The sequence below is a fragment of the Salvia miltiorrhiza genome, chromosome 1 (assembly GCF_028751815.1).
Source record: "Salvia miltiorrhiza cultivar Shanhuang (shh) chromosome 1, IMPLAD_Smil_shh, whole genome shotgun sequence".
Lineage (NCBI taxonomy): Eukaryota > Viridiplantae > Streptophyta > Magnoliopsida > Lamiales > Lamiaceae > Salvia > Salvia miltiorrhiza.
In genome coordinates, this window is record NC_080387.1 from 26,831,906 (window position 1) to 26,845,243 (window position 13,338).

The following is a 13,338-nucleotide window of genomic DNA, read 5'->3' on the forward strand; positions in this document are numbered from 1 at the left end:
CCTGATGGGAATGCACTAGATATGATCTAACTTAGGTCTAGTAGTTTCTGCAACTGGATCTTTAGGTTCTCCGATTCCTTTGGAGTCATCTTGTTCGATGCTTTTGATACACGTGTCGATCCTGGTACTAGGTCGATGGTAAATTCTACTTGTCTGTTGGGTGGCAGTCTTGGTAAGTTCTCCGGATAATCATAATGGAATTCACGTATAACTTCTATGTCCTCAATTGTCCTTTCGGTTCTAGCTCCTCCATTTAGGTATACAAGGAAAGCTTGGTAATGTTTCTTATTTATCACCTTCATGGCTTGTATGTATGAAATAACTGGTATCCGCTCCTTATACTAATCTCGTGAAAACTTAAAGCGTCTATTCCTGGAGGTTTGAAGGAGATTTCCCATTCATTGCATAAATCATAGCATATAGTTCTCAGCTAACCAGTCCATTATTAGGGTTACATCTACGTTCCATATTGGTATAACATCAAGTTTATTCGCTACCACCTTAAGTGATTCTACATTCAATTACAGGTTCATATAACTACGTGTCACTATCGTCGTTCCTTCTATGGGTGAAAAGTTTTTCATGTATTGATCGCCTTGTTCAGTTTGTATTTGTGACGGGTGATCCCCGGGCATAACTACCTTAGCGTCTAGAGTTTTGCTGAGCAATTCAAGGTACGTAAACTCACCATGGTTGGCGAATGCCATTCTTATCTCATACTTTAGGCCAGGTCGAAACTTCTTCGGCATCTATTCATCGATGTCCACCTATTGTGGGGCATAACGGATATGTCGCAGCAAATCTGGTCGTACTTGGTCATAGACATCCTGTTTTGCTTTAGATTGAACATTTTCGTTTCTCTCCTCCTAAAAAAAAATATGTAATATGTGTCCGTCTTATAGTCTTACTAAGACAAGTTTGCTAACATTCTTGAGTCATTGCTTTTCTTTTGGCCTCCCACCAAAATCTGTAGATCTAGTCAACTGGAACGCAACACATGAAGTCGTTTTTTTTTTTTTTTTTTTTTTTTTGTGCGGTACAAAAAAAATCAAAGGTTCTCTTCATCGTCTTAATCTAGAGTTTACCCTCAACTGGATTCTTGGTTTCATAGCTATAACAAGCTTTACTCGAGAAAAAGTTCATCCATCTTTCGTAATGGTTCATTTTTGTCCCCATCTCGTTTCTAGCTTCTCATCTACCAGACATTCTATTTTTCAAAGAAAGACGATCATCAATACATCCCTTTTCTCATACCACATGCGTAACACTTTTCCATGATTCCATCGTGAAATCAGCATAGACAAAATAACTCAAGTCCTTATTCTCAAACCTTACGGTTTGTACTATAAATTGTTAACAAAAGGAGTGGTCGATAATAATTAGAGGAGAAAAACTAATGTCAACTAATTTTAGACACAAACTGATGGACAGTTAACCAAGCTATAGTTTGGGTGACTTACTAAGTCAATATACTAACACTTCTTAGTCGTATACCTCAAAAGAATCTACTAGGACAACTCAAAAGTTGCAAAGGCTCAAATCTCGAATGATATAAAGTGTTGCAGAAAATTTGTTCAAGAGACTCAAATAAATAACCAGAGGGTAGAATGGAGTAACTACCAGGTCGAACAAAATGACCTAGAGTGAGAACCCATCTGATTTTTAAACTGAAGTTGAAATACAGGGGTTTATAAACCCTAAAGACGTCTACTGAGATTTGGATCATGTGGACTGGCCAGGTCCAACATAATCACTTCCCAGTTACACGGGAAACATCATCCCGAACTTGGTAATTCTAGGTCTTCTAAATTCTCATCATACTATACATAACAAAACTTAAGTTCACACCAGCAAGCTAAAAGCTTAAACTCAGGGTCCTATGTTCTAGACTCTTGTTTCGAAAGTTCAATATTTTTCGACTCTCCTCTCATGTTGCGGTGGTGGTGGCGGAGAATTATCCCGCCTATCCTTCACATCACACTCTTGATGACATCTTTGAGGCATTTTTGAAATCACAAAAGGAAAACTCAACTCGACCAACGCTCTAAGCATCCTCAAAACTCAAGTTCAATTTACTAACTCAACTTTAAGGAAACCCTCACGGTCACCTTAACATTCATCTGTAAGGCAATAAGCACTCACGAAATGCTAACAAAAAGACCACTCTGGTCAACCTAATATATCCATCAGTAGAATGCCTCTTTTTAGAGGACTTACATAAAGGGGTTATATAAACCCTACAAAAACCATAGTATCTATCGTAATGTCCCTTCTAAACCGACACCATTAATAGTACTATGTCTCGGTCTGGACCTCTTACAGTAATTGCTACCAGTTAACTCATCTAGTTGCTATTTTAGCACACTAGGAACATCCATCTATTTAACATCAGTAGGTTACTATATTCGCATGCTTATCTATCAACATGTCAAAAGCTCAAGTATCAGTATCTCCTAAGTAAGTTATATACATCGCAATGTAATTGAAACTAATCAAAAACAAAGGTGTACTGCTCATACTCTCAAGATCATCCTTAACTCTAGCCTACATCGGATTCTTTTCTCATCCTCATCAACTCTAGCCCTCCTCGGCTACTTCTCATCCTTTCAACCCTAGCCTTCCTTGGCTTTTTCTCATCCTTTCATAGTTTATGAACATGTGTTTGATAATCTGCTAGGGTATCTCTGTACCACATACTGTACGCCTCGTCCTCGTATCTGATCTTCCCTGAGTTCGATCTCACAACAGTCCTGGCCAACCTATAAGGAGAACTTAAAGGTGACTCTAGGAACTAACTCTACTCGGCTCCAGCAACAAAAATAAACAAAACATAACTTAGCAAAACTCCTACTAAGTAGTACTGTTATCTTAAAACTCAAGCTTAAAATATCTAAATTCTCATCTCGTCCCATCTTTACTTAGTAGGGAATCTCTCTAAACAATGATATTAGATCCCTTAATCTAAATCATCGTGACTCAGTAAGACAACTCAACAATTCTCTCTCAAAGCCATCTCCAAAGACTATGGCTCATGATACCTTCTCAAGTACCATTAAGGTTGCGTGAGCAAAACTCGCGTCACCAAACAACTCAACATATCGTACAATATCTCATTGCAGCATGCTAATAACTCATCATTAATCATGCTATTATACTCAAGCTCATAACTCAAACTCATAACTCAAACCAACAAGTACTTAAAGCAATTGCTAATTCTCTCAAGCTTTAGCTCTAAGTTCTCATTTCATCCTTCTACTTAGTAGAAAATCTCTCTTAACAATGACATTAGATTCCTTCATCTAGATCATCGTGACTTATCACAACTGCTCAAACAATTCTCATCACAAAACATCTCAAATACATCACATCATAACTCATAATTATGCATCTTCAATCATATAACATCATATGATATAAACGCTATCATGATTCATCATGTAACGTCAACATAGGCTCTTACAACATAATAACTCATTATTAATCATGTTGTCATCCTCAAACTCAAACTATGCATCTTTAAAGCATAACATCATAATTCATCATATAACCTCAACATCGTGCTCTTCAAAATTTAACGTCAAATAAACTTTGAATTTTTACATACCTCGTTGAGCCTGGTGTGATGGTGCGCTGAGCTCACGGTTGTTAATAACTATTAGTCTAGTGACTCATTCTAGACTAAACTCAAGACTTCTAATTCAGAGCTTAACCTTCGCTCTGATACCACTCTGTCACAGCCCGCAATCCCTAAGGATGGCTTAACCGGGGTTATGACTCGGGAAGGGGATTTAGAAGCGGGGAAAGAAAGGGGCATCATTTGAAACCGTAAATCTTACTTAACTTAAGAAAAATCATCGTATTTACTCATTAATACTCTTTTGAACAGTCTATGAAAGACAACATAAAACTTAATTAATATCATTAATCAAGTTATACATCATATGAAACCATTCTCTTAAGACTCAAAGTATGACATAATATACTATAACATCAACAACATCTTGCAGCGGAAAGTAGCTAGACATATGTATGAAGACATATTCTAGACAGGTTAACTATTTATTAACAACCCTGGAGACTCCGCTCATTGCAGCACCATCATCACATCAGCTCAATCTGCACATTTAGAAAACATATGCAGGGCTGAGTACAAAAGCACTCAGTGGGCACGTATGCCTAGGTATAAAAATACATGCTTCAAAACTGTAAATTGTCATGCCATCATAAACAGTACAGCAAGGGAGTTTTTCGCTAAAAAGGCCCAAGCTTACTAAATTCATTTGTGATTCTTAAAGTTCGACTGATCAGTCTAAGTTCTCTTGTAATCTATCATATCTGGAATTGTGTGCCGGAGAGGTGGCCACCTCTCACGGTCACTTGACCGGCCAACCCGCTAGATGACTCACGGTCACTGGTGTACACTAGCCCTGGCAGGATAGCTATCAACTGCTCAGGACTCGAATTCGATTGCATCATTGGCAAAGCCAAAGCAGATAGATATCATACTAAAATTTAAACATTTTATGGCAAGACAATACTTGAAATAACTTTAACTCAAATATTTTGTAACGAAATAACTTGCTCAAATGTAACATTAAACTCATTTGATAGATATATAAAACTGAAATTAACAGTTAAATCATCTCATGCATTCATTCGTATAAGAGGCCTACGACACGCAGGGGATCTCTATATACGTATAGTAAAAGTAATGCCCACCTCATTCCGTTCCCACTAGGGGCGTAGAGTTACCTCCTTCTTTAGCTTTCACTTCCCGTCTGGACCTTTATTGACGAAGAGTCGATAAGTTCGAGAAGAAAGTCGTGTAAGAAAGGAAGATAGGTCTCTAAACTAAACTATCTCCTTTAATGATTTTAGGGTTCTAGCATCCATATTAATCTTGTCTCGTTCAAAACCTTAAACTCAAAACATTTATCACATAACTATCATTTAGGTTCGAACTATTTATTCGAACATCAACATGCGCATTAATCATAACTCGTTCTATTTATGTCATCAAGTCAAATATTCCATCATCTTAAAAAAAAACAAATCCTATAATATCACATAGATAAATTATATCATCATAGATCATGCTTTCTCATATTTAAAACCATTTAATCATTTTCACATAATCCATATTAATAAGCCATTTGAAAAGAATTCATTAAATAAGAGTTTAACTCAAAATATTTTATTTTAAAAGTCCACTTATAAAAATACTGGAAATAAATGAACTCCATTTAAATAATTAATTTAAAGGTTAATATACAATTAAATTAATCAAGCTCAATTTAAATTAATAATTAAGAGCTCAAATACTTTAAATGGATATAAGCCCAAATTAATTAGATAAATTAAGCCCATCATATTTTTCTTTGAATAAGGCCCAAACAATTAAATTAAAGAAGGCCCAACCGAAATAAAAATAAATAACAATCTCGGCCCAAATACTCATAAAAATTCGGCCCATGACTCGGCCCAAAACTAATTGAAATTCGGCCCATGACTAATTGAAATTCGGCCCATGACTCGAGCCCACTCCAAACCCAAACCTAAAGCCCAACACTCAAGCCCACCCCAAACAAGCCCTAGCCCAACACCTAGCCTCTTCTCCCTTTTCTTTCCCCCCCTCTCAGCCGATCACACACATACACAAACAACTACAATATCACTCTCTCTCTCGGTCACATTTCACGGCCGCGGCTCCTTCCGGCGAGACAGCCGGCGACCGGCCTCATCTCTATCTGACCTCTGGTCCTCTCTCACCCTCTCGCCTCTGTCTGTCTATCCGCCGTAAACAGGACGCACGCCGCCGTCAAAGCGGTGCGCCGCCGCTGCCTCCGTCGTCTTCGCGGCAGATCCGCTGCCGCGTCAAGACCACGACCACCACCTTTCCTCCCTTCGCTCGTTCTCACCTTCTCTCAATTTCGCACTGACTCACACACACACACACGCACGCAGACACGGCGTAAGCCGCGCCACCGCGTCGTCCTCTTCTCGCCGGTGGACAGACGGCCAGGAGCCGCCGCCTCCGTCGTCCGTCGAATTCAAGGGTAAGCCCTAATTCCCTTTTCTAAATTAAAAATCTGAAAACTCATCTTTTCCCTTTTTTTTTTTAAATTAAAATCTGAAATCCCCTCTTTTTTTCTCTTGGCAGAACGGAACCACCGCTCCGCCGCCTTCCGTCGACCATCGGCAGCCACCGCGGCTGCCGTCTCTCTCGGATCTCACACAATACAGGGGCTCACCCCAGATTTCATTCAAACACTTAGCATAGGGTTTTTGTGCAAAAACATATACTGCAAAGTCATACACTGTAAATATGAAATTATAAATATCATGTACTGTAATGCTTATAAAATCTGAAATTCTTTTCTTGCAATAAAACACTCAGTGTAGAAATTTCAGTTCATATGTACATATGTAAACTTGTTGTGAAACATCAAACAGGCGTGTATGAATTGGTGATTCCCTGTAAAAGTGAAATAGGGAAAACCTTGGATTGGTGGTGAATGTTGCTTGTCTCTGCAGATTTGGTATATCACATAAGTTAGAATTGTTGTGAAGAAGAATTGAATGGGATGAATTATCTTGCTCTATTACCTTGTAATTTGTTGGGGTGAAACTTGCTGCAGAGGTGGGAATGGGTGAAAAATGGTGTAGGTTATAAAAGAAAAATGGGTGGCTTGGATGGATGAGGATCGTGGACTTCTTCAGCATGCTTAGCATGACTGTGGAATTTCTTCAGCATGCTTAGCATGACTGTGGAATTTCTTCAGCATGCTTAGCATGATTGTGGAAATTCTTCAGCATGCTTAGTATGAATGTGGAATTTCTTCAGTATGCTTAGTATGGTTCCATCTTAATCATCAAAATATCTAAGAGATTAATACATTAATCATATGGTTTCAAACTCATTTAAATACATTGACACATACAAGACTAATTCTTATTTGAAGTATAAAATCCATTTGGGCTTGCCTCTAACATAAATTAAATAACTCATGGGCTCACTTTAACAATCAATTAAAAAATCTATATTTAACACTTCAATGTTAAATTCTCGATAATAAATTAATGGACTCAAAATATATTTTGAGTGTATCATCCATTGAAAAATAAAAATGAAAATAAATCATCACGTATATAAATCATCAAATTCATATAAGTCCGTATTTCGTATTTTATTAATGGATGTCGAACCCTACTTATCATAATAAACCCTTATATTAGTCATTAGAAGAATTAAATCCCCAATTAAAAGTCGGGTCATTACATCTTTATTCCTTGTATCTGATCCCTGGATTGGCCCAAAGTCTCCTGAGCCCAGTAGGAGTCACCTACTACAGTTATTAAGGCCCTAGGTCTGTGTTTTGTCTTTAAATACAGATATCTGCTCTCAGGATAAGACACACAAAAATTAGGGTTTTAGAGAGCAGAGCAATAAGGAGGGGCCAACTGTAGGGGTCGAATTCTCTGGGAGTTCTCATAGTTCGCTGTCCATCCAACGTTGGGAACTGAGCGGGATACAGTTCAGAAGATCTGAGCTGGAGTCAGATTTTCGCATGAAACCAAGTTCTGACAGTCTCCGAAAAATAGCCATAACTTCCTCTACAGAAATCCGATTGAGGTGAAACAAGCGACCACGGAAATCTCTTTCGAAGACGAAGAAGTTGTATTTCTGGGAAAAATACAATTGGAGGTCGTTTGAGGGGTCAAACGTTGCGTTGAAGTTGACTGACCTGTTCAGTACGAATTGACGAATTCTTCAGGTATTTCTGAACTCCTCGGTGCAGTGTTTAAATTAATAAGAGCATGCTAGGTTTAATCGATGAATGGTCTAAGATAATCCAATAGACGATCCGCGGGCAAATCAAGTATTAATTAAATTTAATATTCCTTCATGCAGATAGTCGAAAAACAAGGTACGTACGTTGTAGTATAAATTGGTTTAATTAGTTTTTTCATTTATATGTGTGTAGTAGACAATATATTATGCATTTGGATAGAAGACTTACAATTTGTTGAAGACGTTGGTATACTTGTTGTAGTGTGTTTCTGTCCTCAAATCATCCAAGCTGTCAAGAATGTGAATTCTATCTCGACGAGTATCTATGCACAGTGTGTAGCATTCATTATTTTCATACACAGGAAAGAAGAATTGCAAAAAAAATGTTATTCATTTTATGTCATATGAATAGCAAGTATTTGAATATTTATAATGCTTACTAGGTCTATTAATTCAAGCTTGTTTCTTCCATATTCGTTCAGTTCGTATGTTAGACTTAGGTAGAAGGTCACTCTTTGATCCTCGTATGTCCAGCCAGTGGGATGTAAGTTCTCCATCTAATTCATGATAATTTCGAATAATTGTTATAATTTATTCTATTATGACATTAAATACTAAAATATAATATTGCAAACTTACGTAGAAGGTCGTTGTAGCAAAGAAACGCAATGGAGAAGAATTCAATTTGTACTGTTCCCGATCATTGAATATGAGAGAGCAAGCGTCCATAACAAAAATGCCAACCACATTTCCTCTAGCTCCTCATAGATATCATGTCATTTCGCCGTATTTGCACATCCATATATGACATTAATAACTCATCTCTATACAATCAAATAGAATGTTAAACAAGCAATATAAACATGTTAACATTAATGAATAAATTATATATGTTTCGAATAGAAATAATATAAGAAACGAATAACGTACGATTTGTCTGTTTCCAAATATAATGCATATACACCAATCTCCTTCTCATATTTCTTCAATGACATAACAAGGCAAATCTCTCTTTGGACATATGATGACCGAAATTTAATTATCTTCAGAAATTTCACTGGGTTTGGTGTTTTTTCACTTTTCCCTTCTTCCTCAACAAACTTCAAAGAACATATTTCACATATATGATTAAATATAGCAATGAATTTGAAGCAACAAATTAGCAAATTATAATAAGCACATGTTAATATCCAAAATATATCTAGCCATTCAAAAGCATCAGATCGCTTACATGTTTTTTTTAGAGTCCAATTGCTCCATTCCATAGTTCGATTAGTACTACTGAAGTGATATTTAGATTCAAAAGTACTTAATTACAACCCCATTGAATTATTTATTATTTTTTTTCTAGCATATGCTACTTTTACTCCTGATCGTGTCTTGGTAGGCTTCAGAATTTCCTTGCCTCCAGCTACAGCCTCTTTGCCCTTGAATTGCACGTTTTTGGAAATTTTTAATTGCTATTTTTTTGAATAACAATTTTATGTTATTGAATAATACATCAATATATGATGAACTTACTCTCTTAGATCTCCTAATTGCAAAGGGTGCTTCTTCTGCCTCATCATTTGTTATCTTCACAGATTCAGTCACACGAGACTGCTCATCAGTTGTATGTTCTTCCACCATTTAATTTTCTTCAGTTTGCACAGTCATTTGTTAAGGGGCATTGATTCCAGAACCACTAGCCTGCTCAGTCATTTTTTTCAAAGTCATATTTTCCAACTCTTTTTGTCTGAATACTTTATTAATCATAAACAAGTGTTACATGTCCCTCCAGTCTTGAATCCTTTTCAATTTGAGGAATCTGTAGAGGCTCTCTAGTATTTGAATGTGGTTGAGCGTCAACCTATATTTCATATGTATAATTATAGATTATTCTTGTACAAAAGAGAATTTTTCCTTTTTTTTCCAAATTTGAGTAAGATGATTCTAATTGTATACTTGTTCATTCGTTGGGAATACTACATCATTGTTTGCAGGGCCAGTCATGCCATATGATGGATCATTTGTAAAATATTTCTCAATATCTTCGTCATCATTGTAGTGAAATTATATACACCAGTTTTTATTATTCTAGAAAAATAGCGTATTCGAAATAAATGAGAACTTACTTAAGTGTTATGTAAAGCATCAGACTCATTTGATTTTTCACCATCTCTCATCTGGCCTTCTGTACTGGTCTCATGTGTCTAAAATTTTAAATTTTAATTTAGCAAAGGTTATTATGAAGCGGGTTATTCTATGAATTTTTAGAAATACCTCATTGACTGCTCCTTCAAATTCCTGTGTCATATTTAGTGAGAAGATTGGTATATCATTGTGCGAATAAGGTTCCCTGCTTTTCACACAAACAGCTTCAGCTGAAGCGGCATCCAAGGCTACAAAGAGTTATTCTGACTCAAAAATTGGATCATTGTACATATCTATGTCGATGTTCTTATCTTTGTCAGATTTGTTATCAACCTCAGAGACTATGCCCATTAATTTGCATCCCGCGTTGATGTTGTCCCTTAGAAGCTTTGAATGATGCTCACTCTCTGGTGCAGCTCTCACAAGGGCACGTAGATTTTCAATTCGCTCTGCAATTGCCATAGATTCATTCATGAACTTTGAAGCTGTTGTCTCTGTCCCACAGTCGTTTTGCTTTTCAATGGTAAGTTGTCTTACTCCATCAGTCTCCGTGTTTGTTCCTTGTTTAACTTTTGAGTATTCATCTGGCAGCTGGCTTCAAGAAGATGACCTCCACCTCTAAATCTATTATTTTTCTCGATTCTTTGCCTATCTCTTAGCATTTTTCTTGTCCAATTTATGAATCCAGGGAATGTCCTATCATGGATTTGCCTGTGAATTTCAATTCTATCAACATAGAACAGCTGCAAATAATTTTTATTGTGATTAGTATTAATGGTACTGAATATATAATTTTGATATTGAACATAATATTTGAAACATTACCATGAGGAATAAGACGGGGCCACCAAATAATTTTGACTTGTCATCTATCCATGATCGTTTGTGGTCTATCAACATTGTTAATATGTATTCCCCCCCTCCCCAATTCCAGGATGACAACTCATTGACATTTTCTAAGCATCTGAGAATGTATGGATGAACTGTTCCGCTTGTGCAGCTCTCCATAAGCGGAATGACATGACAATCATGAAATGCCTGATAAACCAAGTCCATCCATCTTCACAGTTGATCATTTTGTTCAGAACATTCTTGATCTTTATCTCTTCGCTGCTTTTGCCTTGGAAGAATCTCATCTATTTGTTTAATAATTCGTTTACCGTTGTCCTTGCGAATACATCAATATTTTATCGCCTTTTGGAAATCCGAATACCCAGTATACATCATCCTCCTCAATCTTCACCTTGCATGTTCCATCTATTTCGAGTAATCCACTTCGAGAATCATACCTGTCTAATACCCAGTACGCTAATCTTGAAGGCACATCTTTTATTGTGAATTCCAATATTCTTCCAAATCCTATTGCATGAACGGCTCTACGATGTGCCTCATTCAACTCACGCAGCTTCTTGTAGAAGGCAGTCGGCATGCTTCGAGTGTTGAGTTTTGGGTATTTTTATCATCCTTAGTTTGGCCTTCTTCTTTGTTTCTTCATTTTGTTCACTTACACCAGCTTGACGTAGGCATCTTCTCTTGCATTTGACACCTTTTGGATTTTTTTGTCGACGACGTTTCTTTTTACCCTTCACTTCATCCTTCTCTCCGGATATTGATGTTATACTCTTGTCAACAGATTTTTTTTTTTCTTGGTACTGCATTTCACTGATGTTGTTCAAAAGTTTTAGTAGATATTTGTTTCAAAATATGTACTGCTTAGAATATGAAATATTTTATATTTACCTCTTTTTTTTGGAGTTTTTCCTTTTGATGTACTCCCATCTTTTCTGCCTCCTTGTGTAAGAAGTGGGGGACTGTCAACAAAATCTTTTTTGAGAAAGCAATAAAATTGGGTTAGCAATCACAGATTGAGAAGTATTTGATCTAAAATCTAATTACAATTATTTGAATTTGAATATAACTAATCATATATCAAATAATTAGATTATATGTTGAATATAATGCTTTTATTTGATCTAAAATCCTATTACAATATTTTGAATTTGAATATAACTAATCATATATCGAATAATTAGATTATATATTGAATATAGTGCTTTATATGTTGAATATTCTATGAAAAGCCAAAAGTAATACTTACAGTAATATTTTTTTTAAAATATGAATAGACATATTATAATTTGATTTTTATAAACAAAGCATATTATTTACCGTCATATGCATTTGGTTCTGTTGATTCCATTGTGGATTTCCTCTTCTTACTGGTTCCAGGAACTGCAAATTATCTTCATAATAAATGAATTTATTTTAGGTAAATCATAATCTAAAATGATGCCTCAATTTTTGAATGAAGTTAATACCTTGTAAAATTTTCTGCTTCCCCTTCTTTGGTGTCTCCTGTGCATCAACACTATTTGAGATTGCATTATTTTGGTAATACACAAAATAAAGAGGAGTTAGTTATCAGATAATATCGAATACAGTATAATTTTTTTTTTGCTTTGTTACTCATGGTAAGGGGTGGTGGGTACGACGGAAGTGAAGGGAGGGGGGGGGGGCATCTTCACAAAAAATACAAAAGGAGGGAATACTATATTTCTACTTTCGAATGTTTCATTAGAAATCTCACTGGGACCCTCATTATTCTATTGTAAATTCAGTAAAGCAATGACAGAAAAGGAAATTTTTGTTTCTAGTAGGGTTTTGAACTAATTTTTGAATTCAAAAGCAATTGTCAGTAAATACAAGACGATTCTTGTATAAAAAATCTTAGATTTTACAGATCTATAAACTAGAGAACTATTTAAATGTTGTTGGTTCTTTAATATATTCGAAAATTTTTAGTTTCTGCAAGTATGTAAAATTTGAACTCACCTTCTTCGATCTTTTTTTTTTCCTCCGCGACAATGAACACGTTCTTCAAATTTTCTTCAGTTCTTCTCCAAGCTAAATGGAATGGTGGTTATCGATTTGATTTTTTTTTCTACAGTTTTTCCCCTAATTTCACAAGAATAACTATATATGGAAAGTGGATGAGTGATTTTCGGGATTGTGTAGAATATTCGAGATTTACTGGGGATTGTAAAATTCCTATTTACCCCTCTATCGTTTGTAAATCAGTCGGTCAACATTTTTTCAACGCGTTTTTATTTTTATTTTATTTTTTATTCCAGCTTTTTTATCCGTTGGATTGTCTTGATCTAACGCTTAGAGATTATTCTCTATTCTCTATTAGTGTAGTATTCTCAATGGATCCCACCCCTATATATATATATATGGAAGGGCTAAAATAAGAGCATTTCTTAAGATATAAAATAAGAATCACTTTCAGCCCTTAGATCATCAAGATCTACGGTTGATTCGTAATCCTGTTGGATGGATTTATGGTTCTGAGTTCGAATCCTAAAGGTAGCAAAAATTTATTTTTCACAATTCATACCTTTATACATCGAATT

At 35.8% G+C, this 13,338-nt stretch overlaps 2 long non-coding RNA genes across 2 annotated transcripts; one reads left to right on the plus strand and one right to left on the minus strand.

Annotated features, from left to right (window-relative positions):
- Positions 1–5,672: 5,672 nt before the first annotated feature.
- LOC131017479 (uncharacterized) lies at positions 5,673–6,415 on the plus strand. Its single transcript, XR_009099637.1, has 2 exons — positions 5,673–6,056; positions 6,161–6,415. It is a non-coding gene; the product is annotated as an uncharacterized LOC131017479 (long non-coding RNA).
- Positions 6,416–10,162: 3,747 nt separating this feature from the next.
- On the minus strand, positions 10,163–13,034 carry LOC131017485 (uncharacterized). Its single transcript, XR_009099640.1, has 5 exons — positions 12,244–13,034; positions 12,095–12,157; positions 11,666–11,749; positions 10,751–11,587; positions 10,163–10,668 (listed from the first exon to the last, which is right to left on the minus strand). It is a non-coding gene; the product is annotated as an uncharacterized LOC131017485 (long non-coding RNA).
- Positions 13,035–13,338: the final 304 nt, after the last annotated feature.